Here is a 24,597-nt window from a genome sequence, read left to right on the forward strand (position 1 = left end):
ACATGTTACACCTGCCACACCTGCAGTGCACGTGGTTTTGCCCATTAGCTAACAAATTTGCTGCTGCGATCAGGTCTGAAATAGGCCCTATGAACACTATATGAAGCTACTTGTACTTTGTAAAAAAAACAAAAAATTAGCATTGCAATTGAGCAGATCTATGTAGTGTGCAGCCGCACATCCAATCCCTAGCAGACACACTACATAGATCTGCTCAGCTGCAACACTGATCACCCCTTCACAAAGCACAAGGTAAGCTCCAAATAGGTAGAATTCTCTATCTTAGAATTATCTACCTTTCTATACAAGAGCAATAGCTCAACGAATAGAATGTCTGACTACATTGCCACAGGCAATGGGTTCAAATCCCAGGTATGCCAGCATCTTGAAATGTAATAAAGGACAGTGTGACTGAGTAACAAAGAGCTATTAAGTCAAGTCCATGAATACTTTATAGGTTTTAGTGCTGGAAGAGGAGAGGACAGGAGACAGGGGCAGTCAGGAGATACTGGGCTTCAAAAAGGGGGGAAGCTGCAAGTGAAAGTAATTAAACAAATAATTGACAAGTGCCGCCAACAGCACCCCCTACCCTGCAGCGCTATGTGCAGTGCCCCCTCCGCACACACCTAGTTATGGCCCTGAGCTGGAGGCGGGGTTAGCTACTTCCTTCTCAGCTGACAGGAAGTGGCCCGCTCCTCTGGCCACAGTCCCTTTGGATGGCGGCAGCAGCACTTTCCAGAGTGAGGGGCTTATTGCCAGTGGTACTTGTGGATCTCTTCAGGCATTGCTCCGCCTCCTCTTCTGGCAGGCAGTCAAGCTGCTGTTCCCACTGGTCTGGTTCCGTCACTGGTCTCGGCACCGCTCTTGCAACAGCCACCTCCTCTTTTTATCCCAGCCTCCTCCCCCACCTCCGTGCTGGTTTTCTTGCTCACTAACTGGTCAGGGTTTCCTAATGACAGGCAACAAAAGTGCTCTTCTGCACCATAACAGAAGCCCCCAATCAGTGTGGAGGCCACATGCCTGCCCTTGTCAGTTGCTGAGGCCCAAGGTGAAGTCTTCTCCACTTTGCCAGCTATCACAACCTGTGCAGTTTCTCTTCCCTGCCTGTGGTCTAGTCTGTGATCTTACAGTCACCTATCAGGAAGATGTGGGCTGCCCCTGGCGACTGTCTATTCATGAGTGCTCTGTGCAGTAACCAGTGCCAGTTCATTCATTCATGCATGTTTCCACTGACTGCACCCTAGATCATGTTCTTCTACCAAGTTTGGTGTGTATGTGGATCTGAGTCCTCGATCAGTGCACAGGAGAAGAGTGCAGCTACCAGGAAGAAGAGACAGGAGCCTTACCATGTGGTGGGAGAATGCGTGCTTAGGAAGTGCAGTACTGGTTCTATTATGTTTGTGTGTATATTATTATGGGATGTTTAACCTTTTCCTGACCATTTATTTATATTCTTTAAATGTATGATAAAGCCTATACTATAGACAATCTATAGTGCTAAATATTAATACTGTATTCCATACAATATCCAGTGTATAAGAAGACCAATGTTTACATTAATGTTCAGGAAGGTTACTAGGTTCTTCTACCACTCCCCCAGATTCCCGCACTTGCTCCAATGTTCCGCAGGGTGGTAGATTGTGGACTGCATTTGGAAACCCCCTATAGAAATCCTGCATTTGTCCCTGCCTCTAGTGTGTATCAGCCATCCAGGACTTGTTCAATCATTGCAAACTACTTTCCTTGTGCCTGCTTAAGTACGTTGGTTCAAATACAAAAACAATCCCGCACCAGTATTTATACTTTAGTTCAATCCCAAGGGCCTCATTCTCATAGTCATGCTCATTTATTTTAGATGGTAAATTATAGGGATGAGCAGGTTCGGTTCTCTGAGTACCGAACCCCCCGAACTTTGAGATCCTAGCCCGGATCAGAGTCAGGCTCGGTTTTGCACGCCTGACTCGGATCTGAAAACGGGGCAAAACCTCAGAATCCTGCTGTCGATCCTGAGGTCTTGGCTCGGACGCCGGTATACATAGTAACCTTTGGAAGACCACTGATTGGCTGAGAGAACCATCTGTCATGGCTCTCAGCCAATCAGTGTGTCCCCATAGGCTACAATGGGCAAGATGGATGCCCCCACAGCACTAATAGTGCTGCCACCCGCACTGCCGACACCACCACCCACACTGCTGACACTCCCACACTTCCCGCACTGTCCACACTGCCGACACCCCTGCACTGGGGACACTGCCGGCACTCCTGCACTGAGGACACCTCCAGCACTCCCGCATTGCCGATACTGCTGGCATCCCTGCACTGAGGACACTGCAGGCACTCCCACATTGCTGACACTGCCGGCACCCTTGCAATGATGACACCTTCGGCGCCCCTGTACTGAGGACACCACTGGGACACCTGCACTGCCGACACTCTTGCAATGAGGACACCGTCGGCAACCCTGCACTGAGGACACCACTGGGGCACATGCACTGCCGACACCATCGGCACCCCTGCACTGAAGACACCACTGGGACACCCGCACTGCCGATAGTGCCGGCACCCCTGCAATGAGGACAACAATGGGACACCCGCCTTGCTGACAACGCCTGAACCCCCCACTGCCAACAGCCAGCATACCCACATTGAGAACACCGTCGACACCCTCCCACTGCTGACACTGCCGGCACCCCCACATTGAGGACACCGCCGGCACCCCGTATTGCCAACACCCTCACACTGAGGACACTGCCGTCACCCCACACTGCCAAACTGCCGGTATACCCACATTGAGGACACCCACATCCCCTGCCACAGTAAGTGCACTATTGTTGTATCCGACCTGCACTGTATCTCACCCTGTATCCGACGTGCACTGGTATCTGACCTTGCACAGTAGCCAACCCACACTGGTCCAACTTGCACTGTATCTGACCCACACTGTAAACTGCACTGTATCCGACCCACACTGTATTCCACACTGTATCCACCCTGCACTGTAACCTACACTGTATCCAAACCACACTATATCCTACCCGCACTCTGACCTGCACTGTATCTCACCCTGTATCCGACGCGCATTGGTATCTGACCTTGCACAGTAGCCAACCGACACTGGTCCAACCTGCACTGTATCCGACCCACACTGTAAACTGCACTGTATCCGACCCACACTGTATTCCACACTGTATCCACCCTGCACTGTAACCTACACTGTATCCAAACCACACTATATCCTACCCGCACTCTGACCTGCACTGTATCCGACCCAAACTGTTTCCCACACTGTATGTGACCAGCACTGTATCTTGCACTGAATCCAGGGCCGTAACTTGGTGTGTGCTGATGGTGCCTTGCCCACAGCGCATATGCACTGAAAGCACACCATTGGCAGCACACACACACACACATACACACCCTCCCGCATGGCCGCAGCCACTGTCAGTACTCACTGTCAGTACTCCAGCGCTGCCACCTGTCTCCCTCCAGGACTCTGAGCGTCACATTTACCCCCTCACTGCCACGATCTTAGGTCTCCTGCTGCCGCCGTCTCTGCAGGGGGCTCAGGAGCGCCATTGACAGCCTGCCGTGGATGCCGGATCGCAGGTCACAGATGAGGGTGAGTATAACACTCTCTCTTCCCCCCTCCCCATAAAAGGGGGACTGCCTGCCATAATGTGTAAAAAAAAAGGGGGGGGACTGCCTGCCATAATGTGTAAAATAAGGAGGACTACCTGCCATAATGTGTAAACTAAGGGGGACTACCTGCCTAAGGTGTCAAAAAGGGGGAATCTGCCTTCCGTAATGTGTAAAAGGGGGACTCTACCTGCCGTGCTGTATAAAAGTGAGTTCTGCCTGCCGTAGTGTGTAAAAGGGGTCTCTGCCTGCCATTACGTGTAAAAGGGAGCACTATGGACACGCTTCTTCCCCACAAAGCCACGCTCATATATTTTGGCATGTGCCTGTGGTGCACACTGGCCCTTATTTGTATACAGGGGGAGGCATTGATGCTGTTTCTTGCACACAGCGCAATAATGTGTAGTTACGGCACTGCTCCAGCTCATACTTACCTACTTTTATGGTTTATGGCTTGTTTTGTATTTGGTGTGTGTGTGTGTGTGTGTGTGTGTGTGTGTGTGTGTGTGTGTTTGTATGTATTCATGTTGGTGTGTGTGTGTATGTGAGATATGTGCATTGACCCCTGTGTTTTGGTTTTGGTTCTAATTTTTATGTTTGGTTTTGGCAAAACCTCCTTCATGTGATTTTGGTTGCCACACAGCAGTGGTAGAAAAAAAAAGTGGTGCAAGATGGCATTTTCCTTGGGTCCTTCCACTACCCTTATGTTGGATATTAAAAAGAACAAGCACAGTTTACCAAACCAAGCACTTCGGCAACAGGGGCTGCCAATTTTGTAGCTAAAGTGCTTGGTTTGTTTGGGTCCTCATAAAACAATTTTTTTAAAGGACTACCTCGGATTACTATTGAGGTTGATGATGAGCGTGCTAATTAATTTAACTTTGTAAAATAAATTTCATGAACTCACTGCAAAGGACATAACATGAAGATTGTGCCTACATGGTTAACATGCTCATCATGGCTGCATCTAGGCGCATTCATACCTCATTTGCCATGACCACACATGGCAAATGACACTGCCCCCTCTACATACCGACAGTCGGCAGGCTGACCAACTGGGACTATTCTCACTCATGGGTGTCCACGACACCCATAGAGTAGGAATAGAACCTATGGCGAGTGCAGCTCGCCACCGGGCACGCAAGGGGCTTATTGCGCTCGACTCCCGTTGGCATTCTGCTGCCGTGATCCCGCTGTTGGTATGCTGACCACCAGGATCCCCAGTGACGGTAACGCATACCCAACTCACTCTGTGTACCGGCCCTTTATTACCAGTCATTACTGCATAGTCCTGGCATATTCAGGCAGAACCTTTTTATTTGATTTGACATATTGTTCATGTGTAGTCAGCAATAAGCAAAAAAAATAAAATCACTTAATTTCTTAGTCACATGGGATTGATATCACGTGTTTGCAATTGTCAGACTAGTAAATATACACATCAGTGTGTGTGGCACTCTAAAGAGTTGTGAAACGTTTCTGGTCTTACCGGTCATAATGTGACTGCTGGCGTTCTGTTTCTTCGCAGAGAGGTAAGTATGATAAACTCGCACCTTTCCTTTTTTATTGATGGGGGACAACAATTTCCAATGTTTCACATTTTTTCAACTCAATAAACAATACGTATAATATTCAATTCAATAATCAATACTAAAGATGAGCGGGTTTGGTTCCCCGAGAACCAAACTCCCCCAAACTTGACGCTCCGAATCCAGATCCGAGTCAGGCTCAGGTTTTCCCGCCAGACTCAGAAACCAGAATGAGGCAAAATGTCATCATCCAGCTGTCGGATTCTCACAGGTTTTGGATTCCATATAAGGAGCTGCGCGTCACCACCATTTTCACTCCAGTCCTGGAGAGTGTAGCGGGAGGACGTGTCTCCTCAGTGTATGTGCGGGAAAGTGGTGTGGCGCGTGGGTTGGCGACCTGCTCTTTTGTGTCATTCCAGTGCTGTGTTGTGCTGCATCAGTCCAGTGGTGGTGTCTTGTGCTGCATCAGATCAGTCACAGTGGTGGTGTCCGGTGCTGCCATAACTCCAGTGCTGCTGTATAAGTCCAGTCCAGTAGTGGTGCTGTCTTGTGTTGCATCAGTCCAATCAGTCCAGTGGTGGTGTACTGCACTGCATCAGTCCAGTGGTGGTGTCCTGTGCTGCCATAAGTCCAGTGTTGCTGCTGTATAACTTCAGCAGTATTGCCGTATAAGTCCAGGGGTGCTGCTGTATAAGTCAAGCGGTACTGCCGTATAAGTCCAGTGGTGCTGTCCTGTGCTGTATATTATTTACTCCAAATAAAGGGGTTATTAATGTTTAATCCAAATAATTTTTACAGGATTTGCCCTGTGTGGTGTAGGAGTACGCTCTCTTGTGCTGCATTTTGTTATATAACTCCAAAAAAATAATGGAGAACAAAAATTTGGAAGATAAAACGGAAAGATGAAGAACCACTTCCTCCTAGTGCTGCTGCTGCTGGCGCTGCTGTTGTTGCTGCTGGGAGTCGATCGTCATCACAGAGGGGAAGTCAGAAGATCACTTGTACTACTTCCAGTAAGTAATTGACTGTTCAACAGTCCTATGTGAGGAAGATTAAATATCACAGCAGTCATCCTGTTGCAAAGCGGATAACTCAGGCCTTGGCAGCTGTGTAGGTGTTAGACGTGCGCCCGGTATCCGCCATTAGTGCAGTGGGATTTAGACAATTGATGGAGGTAGTGTGTCCCTGGTACCAAATCCCATCTAGATTCCACTTCACTAGGAAAGCGATTCCCGGACTGTACAGGGACAAGAGGAAAAGTGTCCTCAGTGTCCTAAAAAATGCAGTTGTACCCAGTGTCCACTTAACCACGGACATGTGGACAAGTGGAGCAGGGCAGACTCAGGACTATATGACTGTGACAGCCCACTGGGTAGAAGTATTGACTCCCGCCGCAAGAACAGCAGCGGCACCAGTAGCAGCATCTCGCAAACGCCAGCTCGTTCCTAGGCAGGCTACAATTTGTATCACCGCTTTCCAGAAGAGGCACACAGCTGACAACCTCTTATGGAAACTGAGTAACATCATCGCACAATGGCTTACCCCACTAAGACTCTCCTGGGGATTTGTGATATCGGACAATGCCACCAATATTGTGCGTGCATTACATCTGGTCAAATTCCAGCACGTCCCATGTTTTGCACATACAATTAATTTTTTTGAAAAATGACAGGGGCATGCAGAAGATGCTGTCGATGACCCAAAAAATTGTGGGCCATTTTCAACATTCAGTCCCTGCGTGCCACTCCTAGATGGGCCAGGTGTTTGTGCCGCACACTTGTGTCGCATAGCTTAGTCATCCAGCGACCTCGGTGCACCTCTTTTTCTTTTTTGCATGAAGTGCTGTTTGGGGCCTATTTTTTAAATCTGCCATCCTGTCTGCCACTGCAGTGCCATGCCTAGATGGGCCAGGTGTTTGTGCCGCACACTTGCAAAGTCAACAATCCTCAAACAAGGGAAATGTCTTAGGGAGGGAGAGCGGGATTCAATATTGGATATTTCTCTTTGTAGTGTAAGGATTCCAATAGCAGTCACTAGGTGGCGTAGTTTCTCCGTTAATCTCTAATTGAGGGACGAAGGACCCCTTTTTATTAGAAATGAGCGGATTCGGTTCTCCTAGAACCGAACCCCCCCGAACTCCACGTGTTTTACACTGGTCCGAGGCAGGCTCGGTTGTTCCCGCCTGACTCGGAAAGCCCAAACGAGGCAAAACGTCATCATCTCGCTGTCGTATTCTCGCGATATTTGGATTCCATATAAAGAGCCGCGCATTGCCGCCATTTTCACTCGTGCATTGTAGAGAGAGCAGAGAGGACGTGGCTACGTTCTATCAGTGGCAAATCTCAATATCAGTGCTCAGTATCAGTGCTTATTGCTGCTCAGTAATACCAGTAGTGTGTCTCTTCTGCTGCATCTTGCTGCTCAGTGTCAGCTCTCAGTAGTATCATCATCAGTGCTCAGTATCACTGCTCATTGTCTTGTGCTGCATTGTGGTGCTCAGTATCACTGCTCATTGTCTTGTGCTGCATTGTGGTGCTCAGTATCACTGCTCATTGTCTTGTGCTGCATTGTGGTGCTCAGTATCACTGCTCATTGTCTTGTGCTGCATTGTGGTGCTCAGTATCACTGCTCATTGTCTTGTGCTGCATTGTGGTGCTCAGTATACTACAGTACCAGTGGCGGAAATAGCGAGCGGCGGGCCCATGTGCGACAAAATGCTTTGCCCCCCCCCCACCCCCCCATCCCATCCAAGTCCAACCCTCACCCCTGGAGAGGATCTGGTGAGGGGGACCTGCTCAGGGCCAGGGAAATGGATACCTAGCAGCAGTGCCGTAATTAGACATTTTAGTGCTGTGTGCATGAAACGGCATCGGAGCCCCCCCCCACCCCATGTAAAACAGTGATGATGCACGTCTTAGGCTCATACAAAAAATAGGGGTGTGGCTTCGTGGGGAAGGGGTGTGGCCAGAAAGTAATACCAATTCATATAACGGTTCACAGTAGTCTCCATTATTCAATTTACGCCGCTCGGTAGCACAACTACACCAGGTAGTACCCCTTTTACACCTTATGGCGGACAGATTCCCCTTTTTATACATTACGGCAGACAGCGTGCCCTTTTTACACATTACGGCAGACAGCGTCCCATTTTTACAAGTGATGTGCACCGGAAATTTTTCGGGTTTTGTGTTTTGCTTTTGGATTCGGTTCCGCGGCCGTGTTTGGATTCGGACGCGTTTTGGCAAAACCTCCCTTTAAAAAATTTCTCGGATTCGGGTGTGTTTTGGATTCGGGTGTTTTTTACAAAAAACCTTCAAAAACAGCTTAAATCATATAAATTGGGGGGGTCATTTTGATCCCAGAGTATTATTAACCTCAATAACCATAATTTCCACTCATTTTCAGTCTATTCTGAACACCTCACACCTCACAATATTATTTTTAGTCCTAAATTTTGCACCGAGGTCGCTGGATGACTAAGCTAAGTGACCCAAGTGGCCGACACAAACACCTAGCCCATCTTGGAGTGGCACTGCAGTGTCACGCAGGATGGCCCTTCCAAAAAAATAGTCCCCAAACAGCACATGTTGCAAAGAAAAAAAGAGGCGCAATGAGGTAGCTGTGTGACTAAGTTAAGCGACCCAAGTGGCCGACACAAACACCTGGCCCATCTAGGAGTGGCACTACAGTGTCAGACAGGATGGCACTTAAAAAAAATAGTCCCCAAACAGCACATGATGCAAAGAAAAAAAAAGAGGCGCAATGAGGTAGCTGTGTGACTAAGCTAGGCGACCCAAGTGGCTGGCACAAAAACCTGGCCCATCTAGGAGTGGCACTGCAGTGTCAGACAGGATGGCACTTAAAAAAAATAGTCCCCAAACAGCACATGATGCAAAGAAAAAAAGAGACGCAATGAGGTAGCTGTGTGACTAAGCTAAGAGACCCAAGTGGCCAACACAAACACCTGGCCCATCTAGGAGTGGCACTGCAGTGTCAGACAGGATGGCACTTCAAAAAAATAGTCCCCAAACAGCACATGATGCAAAGAAAAAAAGAGGTGCAATGAGGTAACTGTGTGACTAAGCTAAGCGACCCAAGTGGCCGACACAAACACATGGCCCATCTAGGCATGGCACTGCAGTTTTCCAGCGAGAGGATGAGTGCTTCCATCCTCATGTGAATCTGAACGACTAGCCATGTACATAGGCCAGGGCCTCAGCCGTTCCTTGCCACTCCGTGTCGTAAATGGCATATTGGCAAGTTTACGCTTCTCCACAGATGCTTTTAATTTCGATTTTTGGGTCATTTTACTGAACTTTAGTGTTTTGGATTTTCCATGCTCTCTACTATGACTTTGGGCGTCGGCCTTGGCAGACGACGTTGATGGCATTTCATCGTCTCGGCCATGACTAGTGGCAGCAGCTTAAGCACGAGGTGGAAGTGGATCTTGATCTTTCCCTATTTTACCCTCCACATTTTTGTTCTCCATTTTTTCATGTGTGGAATTATATGCCAATATCAATAGCAATCGCCTTCTATATACTGTGCAAAACTGAAATGCACCACAGGTATGGATGGATAGAATACTTGACGACACAGAGGTAGGTAGAGCAGTGGCTTTCTGTACCGTACTGCTATATATTATATACTGGTGGTCAGCAAAATTATGCACTGCACTCCTACTATATACTACAATGCAGCACAGATATGGATTGTTTTTCAGGCAGAGAACGTATAATACTGGTGGTCACTGGTCAGCAAAACTCTGCACTGTACTCCTCCTATATAATACATCTGCTCCCCAGTCCCCACAATAAAGCAGTGTGAGCACAGATATATGCAGCACACTGAGCACAGATACAGTATGGAGCGTTTTTTTAGACAGAGAACGTATAATACTGGTGGTCACTGGTCAGCAAAACTCTGCACTGTACTCCTATATAATACTGCTGGTCCCCAGTCCCCACAATAAAGCAGTGTGAACACAGATATATGCAGCACACTGAGCACAGATATGGAGAGTTTTTCAGGCAGAGAACGTATACAGGTTGAGTATCCCTTATCCAAAATGCTTGGGACCAGAAGTATTTTGGATATCGGATTTTTCCGTATTTTGGAATAATTGCATACCATAATGAGATATCATGGCGATGGGACCTAAGTCTAAGCACAGAATGCATTTATGTTTCATATACACCGTATACACACAGCCTGAAGGTCATTTTATCCAAGATTTTTTATAACTTTGTGCATTAAACAAAGTATGCGTACATACACAATTCATTTATGTTTCATATACACCTTACACACACAGCCTGAAGGTAATTTAATACAATATTTTTAATAACTTTGTGTATTAAACAAAGTTTGTGTACATTGAGCCATCAGAAAACAAAGGTTTCACTATCTCACCCTCACTCAAAAAATTCCGTATTTCGGAATATTCCATATTTCGGAATATTTGGATATGGGATACTCAACCTGTAATACTGGTGGTCAATGGTCAGCAAAACTCTGCACTGTACTCCTCCTATATACCCAGTCCCCACAATAAAGCAGTGAGCACAGATATTTGCAGCCCCCTGAACAAAATTGAGAGGACGCAGCCACGTCCTCTCACTACCATTTCCAAAGCAAGAGTGAAAAATGGCGGCGATGTGCGGCCTCTTATATAGAATCCGAATCTCGCGAGAATCCGACAGCGGGATGATGACGTTCGGGCACGTTCGGGTTAACCGAGCAATACTGGAGAATCCGAGTTTGCCTCGGACCCGTGTAAAATGGGTGAAGTTCTCGGGGGGGTTCGGATTCTGAGGAACCGAACCCGCTCATCACTAATTTTTACACATTACGGCAGACAGCGACCCCCTTTTTACACATTACGGCAGACAGCGGCCCATTTTTTAAACATTACGGCAGACAGCGCTCCCCTTTTTTACAGATTACGGCAGACAGCGTCCCCTTCTTTCACACATTACGACAGACAGTCCACCTTTTTACACATTAAGGCAGACAGGATAGATAGATAGATAGATAGATAGATAGATAGATAGATAGATAGATAGATAGATAGATAGATAGATAGATAGATAGATAGATAGATAGATTAGACATACTTTCCAATGGCTCAGGCTCCTTGTGCAGCTTCTGGCAGATCCCGGGCAGCCAGGGAGAAGAAGGAGGAGGGAGGTGGAGGAGGGTGCCGCAGCAGCGCTGTGTAATTGGTGGAGGCACTGTTGCTGGCCCTCTCCACCATAGGATGCCCTCCGCCGCTGTGAATGCTGGGAAGCGCATCCCAGCATTCATGGCGGAGGAGGGCAGCCTATGGTGAAGGCAGAGCCGGCAATAGGCATAGGCAAACTAGGCAATTGCCTAGGGCATTTGATGTCCTAGGGGCATCAGCAGCTTCTGTTGATTAAAATGATATGCGGCATGCCAATATTCTGTGTGTAGCATTTCATATGCAGATACAGCCACAGTCTCACACAGTATATAGGCATGCTGCATATCATTTTAATCGGCAGAAGCGGCTTTTAAATCCTAGCCACATAGCAATGCAAATAAGATGCATTTTCATAAAAAAAGGTGCCCGATATTAGCATTGAGGCAACATTTATGACGACACATCTGTATCCAAGCAGAGGCAGAGGCCACAGTGTTAGTGGAAGTGTGAGTGCTGTGTGCATGTGAGTGGGTTGGTTGTGCAGTAGTGTTCAGTATATGTGTAAGGAGCATTGGGGGTCATTCTGAGTTGATCGCTCGTTACCAATTTTCGCAACGGAGCGATTAAAGCAAAAATGCGCATGCGCATGGTATGTAGTGCGCATGCGCTAAGTATTTTAGCACAAAACTTAGTAGATTTACTCACATCCAAATTAAGAATTTTCATCGTTGAAGTGATCGGAGTGTGATTGACAGGAAGTTGGTGTTTCTGGGTGGAAACTGACCGTTTTCAGGGAGTGTGCGGAAAAACACAGGCGTGTCAGGGAAAAAACGCGGGAGTGTCTGGAGAAATGGGGGAGTGGCTGGCCGAACGCAGGGCATGGGTGTGACGTCCAACCAGGAACGAAACGGGCTGAGCTGATCGCAGTGTAGGAGTAAGTCTCGAGCTACTCAGAAACTGCTAAGAATTATCTATTCGCAATTCTGCTAATCTTTTGTTCGCTATTCTGCTAAGCTAAGATTCACTCCCAGAGGGCGGCGGCCTGCCGTGTGCAATGCTGCTAAAAGCAGCTAGCGAGTAAACAACTCGGAATGAGGGCCATTATGTGTGTCATATAAAAATGCACTAATAATGTGCAGCAAATGTGTAGGAGGCACTGTGTGTGTCATTATGTGTATAAGGGCATTAATAATGTGCGGCATATGTGTAAGGGACATTATGTGTAAAAGGACATTAATAAAGGTTGTCATAATGTGTAAGGCGCATTATGTTTATAAGGACATTAATAATGTGTCTCATATGTGTTAGGGGCATTACTGTGTTGAATTATGTGTATAAATGCATTACTAATGTATGGCATTATGTGTATAAGGTGCTCTACTATGTGGCATTGCGTATAGAAAGTGCACTACTGTGTCGTCTAATGTGAATAAAGAGCAATAGGGTGTGGTGTAATGTAAATAATGAGCAATTCAGTGTGATGTAATGTGAATAAGGGGCTCTAATGTGAGGAGTAACGTTTATAAGGTAAAGTGATACTACTGTGGGATGTAATATGAATTATGGACACTATCGCATGATCAAATGTGAATAAAGTTGCAGTACTGTGTGGCGTAATTGAAATTGGGGTTACTATTGTGTGGCCATATCCCTTGCCAGCAAAATCACCCCCCTTTTTGGGCTGTGCGCCAAATGTGCGAACTGTTCCTTTTTAAAATATAGGGGGTACAAACACCAAAATAAGGACTGCTATGGGTGAGGGGTGATGGTTCTGGGAAAGAGGCGCAAGGTTAGAGGCGAAACCAGCGGTGGTGCTAGGGGGCACCAGCCAAAATCTTGCCTAGGGCATCATATTGGTTAGGGCCGGCTCTGGGTGAAGGAGAGGGCCAGCAGCAGCAGCGGCTCTACCAAACACACAGTGCTGCTGCGGCTCCCTCCTCCACCTCCCTCCTCCTCCTTCACCCCCCCCCCCTCGTAATCGGTGCGCTCCTCGGCGGCGGCACACAGCGGCAGCCAGGCAGCATGTTATGAGTCAGTTTGACTCATTACATGCCGCTCTGACTTTGGGCCCCTGGACAGTGGCGGTCCCCAGTGCAAGGCACTGCCTGCACTGGTGGTAGTTCTGCCACTGTACAGTACATTACTAATACTAGTACATTGTCTTGTGCTGCATTGTGGTGCTCAGTAATACTACAGTAGTAATACTAGTACAGTGTCTTGTGCTACATTGTGGTGCTCAGTAAGACTACAGTAGTAATACTAGTACAGTGTCTTGTGCTGCATTGTGGTGCTCAGTAATACTACAGTAGTAATACTAGTACAGTGTCTTGTGCTGCATTGTGGTGCTCAGTAATACTACAGTACATTACTAATACTAGTACAGTGTCTTGTGCTGCATCTTGCTGCTCAGTGTCAGTTCTCGGTAGTATCATCATCAGTGCTCAGTATCACTGCTCATTGTCTTGTGCTGCATTGTGGTGCTCAGTAATACTACAGTAGTAATACTAGTACAGTGTCTTGTGCTGCATTGTGGTGCTCAGTAATACTACAGTAGTAATACTAGTACAGTGTCTTGTGCTGCATTGTGGTGCTCAGTAATACTGCAGTAGTAATACTAGTACAGTGTCTTGTGCTGCATTGTGGTGCTCAGTGTCAGTTCTAGTGATGTGCACCGGACATTTTTGGTTTTGGATTCGGACGCGTTTTGGCAAAACCTCCCTGAAAAATTTTTGTCGGATTCGGGTGTGTTTTGGATTTGGGTGTTTTTTACAAAAAGACCCTCAAAAACAGCTTAAATCATAGAATTTTGGGGTCATTTTGATCCCATAGTATTATTAACCACAATAACCGCAATTTCCACTCATTTCCAGTCTATTCTGAACACCTCACACCTCACAATATTATTTTGAATCCTAAAATTTGCACCGAGGTTGCTGGAAGACTAAGCTAAGCGACCCAAGTGGCCAACACAAACACCTGGCCTATATAGGAGTGGCACTGCAGTGTCAGGCAGGATGGCACTTCAAAAAAATAGTCCCCAAACAGCACATGATGCAAAGAAAAATGAAAGAAAAAAGAGGTGCAAGATGGAAATGTCCTTGGGCCCACCCACCCACCATTATGTTGTATAAACAGGACATGCACACTTTAACAAACCCATCATTTCAGCCACTGGGTCTGCCACACGACTGTGACTGAAATGACTGGTTGGTTTGGGCCCCCACCAAAAAAGAAGCAATCAATCTCTCCTTGCACAAACTGGCTCTACAGAGGCAAGATGTCCACCTCCTCCTCATCGTCCGATTCCTCACCCCTTTCACTGTGTACATCCCCCTCCTCACAGATTATTAATTTGTCCCCACTGGAATCCACCATCTCAGGTCCCTGTGTACTTTCTGGAGGCAATTGCTGGTGAATGTCTCCACGGAGGAATTGATTATAATTCATTTTGATGAACATCATCTTCTCCACATTTTCTGGAAGTAACCTCGTACGCCGATTGCTGACAAGGTGAGCGGCTGCACTAAACACTCTTTCGGAGTACACACTGGAGGGAGGGCAACTTAGGAAAAATAAAGCCAGTTTCTGCAAGGGCCTCCAAATTGCCTCTTTTTCCTGTCAGTATACGTGCGGACTGTCTGACGTGCCTACTTGGATGCGGTCACTCATATAATCCTCCACCATTCTTTCAATGATGAGAGAATCATATGCAGTGACAGTAGACGACATGTCAGTAATCGTTGGCAGGTCCTTCAGTCCGGACCAGATGTCAGCACTCGCTCCAGACTGCCCTGCATCACCGCCAGCGGGTGGGCTCGGAATTCTTAGCCTTTTCCTCGCACCCCCAGTTGCGGGAGAATGTGAAGGAGGAGCTGTTGACGGGTCACATTCCGCTTGACTTGACAATTTTCTCACCAGCAGGTCTTTGAACCTCTGCAGACTTGTGTCTGCCGGAAAGAGAGATACAACGTAGGTTTTAAATCTAGGATCGAGCACGGTGGCCAAAATGTAGTGCTCTGATTTCAACAGATTGACCACTCGTGAATCCTGGTTAAGCGAATTAAGGGCTCCATCCACAAGTCCCACATGCCTAGCGGAATCGCTCTGTTTTAGCTCCTCCTTCAATGTCTCCAGCTTCTTCTGCAAAAGCCTGATGAGGGGAATGACCTGACTCAGGCTGGCAGTGTCTGAACTGACTTCACCTGTGGCAAATTCAAAGGTTTGCAGAACCTTGCACAACGTTGAAATCATTCTCCACTGCGCTTGAGTCAGGTGCATTCCCCCTCCTTTGCCTATATCGTAGGCAGATGTATAGGCTTGAATGGCCTTTTGCTGCTCCTCCATCCTCTGAAGCATGTAGAGGGTTGAATTCCACCTCGTTACCACCTCTTGCTTCAGATGATGGTTGGGCAGGTTCAGGAGTGTTTGCTGGTGCTCCAGTCTTCGGCACGCGGTGGCTGAATGCCGAAAATGGCCCGCAATTCTTCGGGCCACCAACAGCATCTCTTGCACGCCCCTGTTGTTTTTTAAATAATTCTGCACCACCAAATTCAATGTATGTGCAATACATGGGACGTGCTGGAATTTTCCCAGATGTAATGCACGCACAATATTGCTGGCGTTATCCGATGTCACAAATCCCCAGGAGAGTCCAATTGGGGTAAGCCATTCTGCGATGATGTTCCTCAGTTTCCGTAAGAGGTTGTCAGCTGTGTGCCTCTTCTGGAAAGCGGTGATACAAAGCGTAGCCTGCCTAGGAATGAGTTGGCGTTTGCGAGATGCTGCTACTGGTGCCGCCGCTGCTGTTCTTGCTGCGGGAGGCAATACAACTACCCAGTGGGCTGTCATAGTCATATAGTCCTGAGTCTGCCCTGCTCCACTTGTCCACATGTCCGTGGTTAAGTGGACAATGGGTACAACTGCATTTTTTAGGACACTGGTGACTCTTTTTCTGAGGTCTGTGTACATTTTTGGTATCGCCTGCCTAGAGAAATGGAACCTAGATGGTATTTGGTACCGTGGACACAGTATCTCAATCAAGTCTGTAGTTGCCTGTGAATTAACGGTGGATACCGGAAACACGTTTCTCACCGCCCAGGCTGCCAAGGCCTGAGTTATCCGCTTTGCAGCAGGATGACTGCTGTGATATTTCATCTTCCTCGCAAAGGACTGTTGGACAGTCAATTGCTTACTGGAAGTAGTACAAGTGGTCTTCCGACTTCCTCTCTGGGATGGCGATCGACTCCCAGCAGCAACAACAGCAGCGCCAGCAGCAGTAGGCGTTACACTCAAGGATCAGAGGAATCCCAGGCAGGAGAGGACTCGTCAGACTTGACAGTGACATGGCCTGCAGGACTATTGGCTTTCCTGGGTAAGGAGGAAATTGACACTAAGGGAGTTGGTGGTGTGGTTTGCAGGAGCTTGGTTACAAGAGGAAGGGATTTAGTGGTCAGTGGACTGCTTCCTCTGTCATCCAAAGTTTTTGAACTTGTCACTGACTTATGATGAATGCGCTGCAGGTGACGTATAAGGGAGGATGTTCTGAGGTGGTTAACGTCCTTACCCCTACTTATTACAGCTTGACAAAGGCAACACATGGCTTGACATCTGTTGTCCACATTTGTGTTAATTCCACAACGAAGAGGAGATTTTTTTTTGTAATTTGACCAGGCATGTCAATGGCCATATTCGTTCCACTGACAACAGGTGTCTCCCCGGGTGCCTGACTTAAACAAACCACCTCACCATCAGAATACTCCTGGTCAATTTCCTCCTCAGCGCCAGCAACACCCATATCCTCATCCTGGTGTACTTCAACAGTGACATCTTCAATTTGAGTATCAGGAACTGCACTGCGGGCAGGGCCGTCTTAACAGCAATGTAGGCCCCTAGGCACAGCAGTGCACTGGGCCCCCTACCCTTCCTACAGCGGCACAGCGGTAGGGGTGGGGGTGCTATCAGCGGCAGCTTTGATGTCCTGCTGGCGGTAGGGCGTGTTCTGTCTTCAGCTCAGCATGTAGGACCTGGAGCAGTAATTTCTACTAATTACTCCTTTACTGCACAGATGGGGCTAAACTGTAGAAGGGGGCATTGGGCTGAATGAAATGGCCCTGGTACATGAATTCCAGAGTGATAGGGGGTGTTTAAAACGTAGGGGAGGAGAGGATAGTGGAGTTGGCTTAATATTAATCATTTTCCTGTGGGAGGGCAGCTTGCTTGACTGCAGATATCTCAAGTTCCTGAAAATATATTTCTTAGCTTTGAATGGGATAAAAAAACTAGAGTGTTCCGCCTTTCAGAAGGTTCTGGGGACTTGGGAATCAGAGTTCAGGAGCCAGAGAAATTCACCAACTAAAATCTAAAACTGCATATTAGACGTGTGGAACTGGAGCAGGGACCAGCTGCTTGAAGTCTGAGATCTCTGGTTCTGTGCATAGTAGAGACAACCTGCCAATGTCTTCTAAAAGGGGAGAGTCTCAGGTTTTGGGTTATATCCTAACAAAAACTCTAAGTCAGACAGAACCCGAGATATGTGGCTGGGAAGAGCAATTAACAGGCTTGGATGGGGACCACTGCTTTCCAGTTGGATATCTCCGGTTCCCCAAGGCAAATTTTAAAAAAATCTGGTACCCCTGGAAAGAGGTGACCCTCAGCTATCAGTCTAGGGCCCTTATACTCTTGGGGCCCTTGAGCAAGAGCCCATTGAGCCCATATGAAAAGACGGCCCTGACTGCGGGTGCTCCTTCCAGCACTTGCAGGGGGCATGCAAATGGTGGAAGGTGCGACCTTTTCCCGTCCAGTGTTGGGAAGGTCAGGCATCGCAGCCGACACAATTGGACTCTCCTTGGGGATTTGCGATTTAGAAGAACGCACAGTTCTTTGCTGTGCTTTTGCCAGCTTAAGTCTTTTCATTTTTCTAGCGAGAGGATGAGTGCTTCCATCCTCATGTGAATCTGAACCACTAGCCATGAACGCAGGCCAGGGCCTCAGCCGTTCCTTGCCACTCCGTGTCGTAAATGGCATATTGGCAAGTTTACGCTTCTCCTCAGACGCTTTGAATTTTATTTTTGGGTCATTTTACTGAACTTTTGTGTTTTGGATTTTACATGCTCTCTACTATGACATTGGGCATCGGCCTTGGCAGACGACGTTGATGGCATTTCATCGTCTCGGCCATGACTAGTGGCAGCAGCTTCAGCACGAGGTGGAAGTGGATCTTGATCTTTCCTTATTTTACCCTCCACATTTTTGTTCCCCATTTTTTCATGTGTGGAATTATATGCCAGTATCAATAGCAATGGCCTACTACTATATATACTGCGCACAACTGAAATGCACCACAGGTATGGATGGATAGTATACTTGACGACACAGAGGTAGGTAGAGCAGTGGCCTACTGTACTGTAATACTATATATTATATACTGGTGGTCAGCAAACTGTGCAAAACTGAAATGCACCACAGGTATGGATGGATAGTTTACTTGACGACACAGAGGTAGGTAGAGCAGAGGCCTACTGTACCGTACTGCTATATATTATATACTGGTGGTCAGCAAACTGTGCAAAACTTAAATGCACCACAGGTATGGATGGATAGTATACTTAACGACACAGAGGTAGGTAGAGCAGTGGCCTACTGTACCGTACTGATATATATTATATACTGGTGGTCAGCAAACTGTGCAAAACTTAAATGCACCACAGGTATGGATGGATAGTGTCAAAGTCGAAAAATATTATGATTCACATGCCTTGTACTAATGCACAATCCCGTTACTCGTGCACCCAAACCCCGTGCGTACACATCCCCAGAGGTTGCGTAAGGGACGATCCAACGTCTCGTGTTCATGGAGATGCGCATTTACGGTAGAGTTTGTGAGCGTGTAGCGGGCGACTCTATCGTAGCATATTTAACCCAAATAGCGTATATTATAGTTAATATTCCCCTAGACAACGTCAGCAAGTATGTTAAGTTTAAATGGTTTCTGGACAGAGGGATTCCTCTTTACATGCTAGGAAGGGTCAGATAAAGGTTGAAAGGTGGTGTCTAGTATCCAGCTGTAGGGTATTTTAAGGGTAATATTCATATGATAGGTAGGAAAGTATCGCATATTCCTGCGCATAGTTATGCACAGAAGTAGAAAATAGATATAAAATTGTATTTAAAATACATTACAAATGGGCAGAGGATGAGAATGGAATTCACACATAAATTTCCCACAGACTGAGATACAATGGCCTTATTTACACTAAGCTTTGAGATTCTATGAAGAGGGCTTACATCTTTGTTTATGAATAGGGCCAGGTTTCTCTCCAGAATAATGAGTGCTGAGTTGCCATTGTCTCAACTGAAAGAGACATAAACAACGGTGAACAATATCTAGGAGCAGAGTTTGTTTGGAAGGTCCTAAACAATAGCTAACCACAACAATCCAGCCAGACAGGAATTTAGAATACTGACAAGTCCTAGTCATCACCCACTTCTTGAACGAACCAATGGCCCCTGGTGCAGGACATGTCCCACCCCCTAACCAATGGAAAAAGAGCACACAGTGTCTATTGTATTATGTCTTGAGCTAGTGAATAAATATAGCTTGCAACAGGCTTTGACACACAAGACTCTCTCCAAAAGGCTTTCTCTTTGAATGCTGAGGGCTGGAATCCAGGACGCGCTTGCGAATCATCCCCATGTATGTATAATTCTCTGTAGCCACTTTGTTATCCTTTGTGTTTGCCATTCGTTCTCATTCTGTTTTGCTTGTGTTTGCGATCGCTTCGCTATTGTTTATATTATTCTTTGTTATTCTGTTTAGATTTCTGTGTTAGCCTGTAGTGTATAACCTGTACTGTTTTTCCCCTTTTTACTCTAAAATCATCCACGAAGGTGTTAGAGCCGGAGTGGTTTTTAAATTCAAACAAGGTCTTGTGTATTCACTAGTTACTACAAAGGGTTTTCTGAGCGTCTCAATCGCTCAAACAGCTTTCATATTATCAAGGTTACTAAGCGTTACATCATTGTAGTATTACAGTACTAAGGTTTAGAGTATAAGCATACCCTTACTGTGTGTTGTTACTTAAGGTTTACTGTATATCATTCTGTGAGCGTCTGTGCCGCTCATGTCTCGCGCCCATGGCCTAGCGTCTGCTACTATAAGTGCGTACCCTTACGGTACTCAGTGCGCCAATAGCGTACTTAGTCCGTAATAGTATATAGCTTTATGTTTAAAGGTAATATTTGACATTGTCAATTGGAAGTATCGTCCGGGCCTCCTCATATCCGCAAAGCTAGTAGGACAAGGCAGACTTTTATCTACCAGCAAAGGTCGGGATGGTAGTATCCCCTGTTAGCCATTTGGTGGTCGGGGATACAGTAGTGCTGATTAGATAAAGCATCTGCTCCGCTCGGTTTGTAGGGATGCTGGTGGAATCCGGTTCCAGAAGGTAAGAACGTAAAGCTTTGTTTTTTTTAAATCTGTTTAATTTCTGTTGGGTGCCAAATGCGCACGCAAGACACGTAACACACGCACACACCTGTACTCTGCATATCTGACCATATTGTTGCAAAACAAGGTTCAAATGAGTCATATTGTATTTGATTCAGATTGGATTGCTTATCTGTTTAAGTAGGTTTAAAATTATATTTAAAAGTTGCTGCAAAAGCCTTGATATAGTGTTGTTGTTTTTTTAACTCAGGCCTAAAATAACTTCAGGGGCTTGCATGGTGATTTTTTTTTGTGACAAAGGAAGCCGCATGGTCTGTCCTCCATTTTGTGTAACCTCATGGATGTGGAAAGGGGAGGAGAAGCGGCCATTTTGGGAAGGTCAATTTTTTTTTCTAAAATAGCTGATTTTCAGTGTTATGCACACCAGTGCCTGCAGGAAAGTACTGGTGTCAGAACTGTTATGCACTCCAGTGCCTGCAGGAATGTACTGGTGTCTGAACGGATAGGTATGCAAAACAAATGGACTCACAGACAGACTGGGGAATATGACATAACGTACACAGAAGGTGATAGGGTAACAAAATACACACAAAGTGAACAGAGAAGCCCAGAGGCTAAGGAACTGGGTATCTCCCTTGTATTAGAAATGCTCAGATGGGAAAAGCAAGATGTTGTGTTTTAATACATAGAGAACCCGAAATGCTGTTGCTAAGGGCAACAGCAAAACCCTAAAGGGTTACCAACGGGTGTGGCAGTAAACTCCTTGGTCAGAGATGGAATGATAGACACAAGGAGAGTCTCCACAATCCTAATTCTCACTTGCAGTGCACAGGTTCAGCTTACTGCCACTAAACTGACCCCTGACACCTAGCACAGTGAGACAGGATTAGACAGGCAAGTCTTAGAATACAGCCGCAAACTTGCTAAGTTCACAGAGTAGTAACAGAACCCCAGCAAGCTAAACGACTGACTCCAGTCTTACTGCTAGGTCTGGATTGGCAGAGTGTAATACCAAATCCCCAGGCCTATTTGCAGTAAGCAACAAACAAATACAAAGCTACACAGTACTGGCTAACTTTCAGGAACTGACTAACCAACAAAGATTCAGCAGCATCTGCTTAACCTGGAAAGAGGCCTTATAAAGCAGGTGCTGTCCACGCCCCACTCAGACCTCACAGACTGTGAGCACAAAAACCAACAACGGATCCCCTGCCATGCACAGAGCCTATAACCACTGCACAGCAAAAGACCCGAACCGGAGTATCAGCTGCGCTCAGGCTACTCCGCTAGCACTTGACTCCCGGTTGCCATGACGACGTGGCAGCACAGGGCAGGAGACCCTAACAGTACCCCCCCTCTAACCAGGGGTCAAAGAACCCCTACCACCGGGTTTATCGGGGAACTGCGAGAAGAAAGAGCGTATCAGTCTGGGGGCATGAAGATCACAACTGCGCACCCATGACCGCTCCTCCGGGCCATACCCCTTCCAGTGCACCAAAAATGACAGCCGACCCCGAACCACCTTGGAGTCAAGAATCCTTTCAACAACAAACTCCCTCTGGCCACGTATCAGAAGAGGGGAAGGTCTTCCACTGGAAGAAGGATTCCTAATCGCCCGTTTTAAAAGGGAACAATGAAATGTTTTATTGATACCCAAAGAACGGGGCAGATCTAACTGAAATGCCACCGGATTGATAACCCTGGTGATCTTATAAGGGCCGATGAACCGGGGGCCTAACTTATGAGATGGCTGTCTCAACTTCAAATTCTTGGTAGACAACCAGATGAAGTCTCCTAATTTGAAGCTGCAGGGTCTTTTCCGCTTATCAAAAACCCTTTTGGTCACTAATGACACAGACACAAGGGCTTTCTTCACTTTCCGCCAAATACCTCTAAGGACCGAAACCACAGAGGAACCACCAGGCGTGGAGTCCAGGGGGTCAAAAGAATTGGCCTTAGGATGATGCCCATACACACAAAGGAAGGGAGAGATCCCTGTAGCAGAGTGAACCCAGTCAGTCTGACACTTGGAGACATAACACCTGAGGAACTGCTCCAAGGACTGGTTCACCCTTTCAGTCTGCCCATTAGACTGCGGATGGTAGCCTGACGACAAGCTGACAGAAATCTGGAGATCGGAACAAAATGCCCTCCAGAATTTGGCCACAAACTGGGATCCGCGGTCAGAGACCACATCAAGTGGCAACCCGTGGAGACGCACAACATGCAGCATAAATAATTCAGATAGGCGTCTGGCCGATGGCAGCCCAACCAGTGGAACGAAGTGCGCCATCTTCGAAAACCTGTCAACGACAACCCAGATGGCTGTCATCCCCGAGGATTTGGGCAAGTCCACCACAAAATCCATTGAAATGTGGGTCCATGGCTTAGATGGGATAGAGAGTGGATGTAATGGGCCAACAGGAACCCCTCTAGGAGTCTTATTTCGGGCACAGATGTCACATGCCCGAACCCACTGATCCACATCCTTAGCCACCGAGGGCCACCACACCGCCCTAGATAGCAACTCCCGAGTTCTGGCAATACCCGGGTGACCTGCCGACTTCTTGGCATGGAATTCCAGGAACACTCGCTGTCTTAACCTAGGAGGCACAAACAAAAGACCTACCGGAAGGTCTGGAGGAGCCTGCTCCTGTGCTCTAAGGACTAATGATAAGAGGTCCTGGGTAATGCCCACTTTAATACATGATGGGGAAACAATGGGCAACGGCTCCTCGGTGGTCTCCTGGATTGGAGCAAAACTCAGCGAGAGCGCATCAGCCTTGATGTTTTTTGACCCAGGGCGATATGTTATCAAAAAATTAAAGCAAGCAAAAAACAAAGCCCATCGTGCCTGCCTGGCATTGAGACGCTTCGCTGACTCTAAATATGCCAGATTCTTATGGTCAGTGAGAATTGAGACCACAAACTTAGCCCCCTCAAGCCAGTGTCTCCACTCCTCGAGTGCATCCTTAATAGCCAACAATTCCCGGTTACCCACGTCATAATTCATCTCGGCAGGCGAAAATTTACGGGAAAAGTAAGCACAGGGATGAAGGCGATTATCAGACACTCCCATCTGAGAAAGCACTGCCCCAATACCCATCTCAGAGGCATCCACCTCCACCACAAAAGGACGCTCTGGATCTGGGTGTCGCAGCACCTTGGCCGAAACAAATGCCCTTTTGAGACGGGCAAAAGCCGCTTTAGCCTCACAAGACCAGTGAGCAACATCCGCCCCTTTCTTAGTGAGTGCCACCAAGGGCGCCACTATAGACGAAAATCCAGCGATAAATCGTCTATAAAAATTCTCAAAGCCCAGGAAACGCTGAAGCGCCTTCAAACTAGTGGGCTGCACCCAATCCAGGACTGCCTGTACCTTGGAACCCTCCATTTGGAAACCTTCTGGGGAGATAATATATCCTAGAAATGCGATTTGCTGAACTTCAAATTCGCACTTCTCCAGCTTCGCCCCAAGCCGGTGGTCTCTGAGTTTCTGGAGGACTAAGCGTACATGCTTCCGATGTTCCTCCAGGGAATGGAAGAAGATTAGGATGTCATCTAAGTATACAACTAAGAATCTATCCAAATATTCCCTGAGCACATCATTCATGAAATCCTGGAAGACTGCCGGGGCATTACAGAGCCCAAAAGGCATCACCAAATATTCATAATGCCCTGAGTGGGTATTAAAGGCAGTCTTCCATTCATCCCCCTCTCTTATTCGGATTAGATTGTACGCACCGCGTAGGTCAATCTTAGAAAAAATGGTGGCAGTACGAAGCTGGTCAAACAAGACCGAAATGAGAGGCAGTGGGTATGAG

The sequence above is a fragment of the Pseudophryne corroboree genome, chromosome 2, assembly GCF_028390025.1.
Source record: "Pseudophryne corroboree isolate aPseCor3 chromosome 2, aPseCor3.hap2, whole genome shotgun sequence".
NCBI classification, from domain to species: domain Eukaryota; kingdom Metazoa; phylum Chordata; class Amphibia; order Anura; family Myobatrachidae; genus Pseudophryne; species Pseudophryne corroboree.